A 2,500-nucleotide genomic window follows, 5' to 3' on the forward strand; every position below is an offset into this window, starting at 1 on the left:
AATAGCGTAACGATGGATCCACGGTACAGAATGCAAAAATATGATTGTTAAAATTTTCGACTAATCGGTTCTAAGAGGCGAAGCAATACGCCGCTGGGACTTTGAATATTTCGGAGCGCACCTAAAGTTCGTTATTTTGGCTAAACGGAGCGAAATCTGCATTTATACCATCACGGAGTTAGTTCAATAGCGTTTAACGATCGATCCACGGTACAGAATGCAAAAATATGATTGTTAAAATTTTCGACTAATCGGTTCTAAGAGGCGAAGCAATACGCCGCTGGGACTTTGAAATATTTCGGAGCGCACCTAAAGTTCGTTATTTTGGCTAAACGGAGCGAAAATCTGCATTTATACCATCACGGACGTTAGTTCAATAGCGTTTAACGATCGATCCACGGTACAGAATGCAAAAATATGATTGTTAAAATTTTCGACTAATCGGTTCTAAGAGGCGAAGCAATACGCCGCTGGGACTTTGAAATATTTCGGAGCGCACCTAAAGTTCGTATTTTGGCTAAACGGAGCGAAAATCTGCATTTATACCATCACGGAGTTAGTTTAATAGCGTTTAACGATGGATCCACGGTACAGAATGCAAAATATGATTGTTAAAATTTTCGACTAATCGGTTCTAAGAGGCGAAGCAATACGCCGCTGGGACTTTGAAATATTTCGGAGCGCACCTAAAGTTCGTTATTTTGGCTAAACGGAGCGAAAATCTGCATTTATACCATCACGGACGTTAGTTTAATAGCGTTTAACGATGGATCCACGGTACAGAATGCAAAAAATATGATTGTTAAAATTTCGACTAATCGGTTCTAAGAGGCGAAGCAATACGCCGCTGGACTTTGAAATATTCGGAGCGCACCTAAAGTTCGTTATTTTGGCTAAACGGAGCGAAAATCTGCATTTATACCATCACGGACGTTAGTTCAATAGCGTTTAACGATCGATCCACGGTACAGAATGCAAAAATATGATTGTTAAAATTTTCGACTAATCGGTTCTAAGAGGCGAAGCAACACGCCGCTGGGACTTTGAAATATTTCGGAGCGCACCTAAAGTTCGTTATTTTGGCTAAACGGAGCGAAAATCTGCATTTATACCATCACGGACGTTAGTTCAATAGCGTTTAACGATCGATCCACGGTACAGAATGCAAAAATATGATTGTTAAAATTTTCGACTAATCGTTCTAAGAGGCGAAGCAATACGCCGCTGGGACTTTGAATATTTCGGAGCGCACCTAAAGTTCGTTATTTTGGCTAAACGGAGCGAAAATCTGCATTTATACCATCACGGACGTTAGTTCAATAGCGTTTAACGATCGATCCACGGTACAGAATGCAAAAATATGATTGTTAAAATTTCGACTTATCGGTTCTGGATCACTGAAAAATCAAAAAAAAATTATTAATTTTGATTAATTAAATTACATATGTAGTTTTATATTGTTATAGTCTCGTATTTGTTAATGTTTTGTCGTAAGAAAATGCAAAAATATCGTTTTAATGTTTTCGTCTCATCGGTTCTGGATCGCTGAAAAATCAAAGAAAAATATTAATTTTGATTAATTAAATTACAAATGGAGTTTTATATTGCTATAGTCGCTTATTTGTTAATGTTTTACCGTAAGAAAATGCAAAAATATCGTTTTAATATTTTCATCTCATCGGTTCTGGGCGGTTTAAAATTTTTAAAATATTAATTAAACCAAGATTTACATGAGAATGTGAATTTATTATGTCCTGCATGTTAATTTATTAATTTTCATGTATAGAACGTTATAAATGAAAGGATATGTTCGACGATATTTTCAGTCTAAGTTTTACCGTGCCGCGGATGGTACGCTCTCACGGCGGTTTGCACAGGCATACGCCTGGGCGTAAGCCCATGCGTCGCCGACCTAGCGGCCGGCCGTTCGGTATTTATAGGAAGGCACTTTCGGTTCGCTCGGACGGTCGGGAGTAGCGTCGAGCGTGTGGCTCTTTTATGACTTCGGTTGAAAAGCAGTCTACCGCTCCTCGAGAATATACTTTCTCGACTATTCTCGTTCCGGTTTTCCGTTGCGGATTATTATTAATCTCCACACAGCATTACCACGGGTCGGTGTCTAAGACCGAATGGCCCATATGTGGTGAGCCTTGTAATATAAGGCTGGTGACCTGTATGCACTTATAAATGTTGCATACTTGTACAAACTGAGCATCAACTGTCTGTAACCAAAATTTGTTAAAACTGAAAAAGTTATAAGATTGTATAAAATTTTTGAACCAAGAAAGTAGTGTTAGACGAAAATTCGTTCTATCACTTTTAGAAGGGAGACTGTTTGGAAATATTTAAAGTATAAAATACACAAAAGTCCACTGAATTATGAACAAAATTACGTCCCTGAATTTAAGAAAAGTCAAGAGGTGTCAGAAATAAAATCCTCTCTGATACGTTCAGAGAGGAAAATAAGTATGGAGAGAGGAGTAAAAAATGAAAGAAGTTT

The sequence above is a fragment of the Osmia lignaria genome, unplaced genomic scaffold, assembly GCF_051020975.1.
Source record: "Osmia lignaria lignaria isolate PbOS001 unplaced genomic scaffold, iyOsmLign1 scaffold0119, whole genome shotgun sequence".
Lineage (NCBI taxonomy): Eukaryota > Metazoa > Arthropoda > Insecta > Hymenoptera > Megachilidae > Osmia > Osmia lignaria.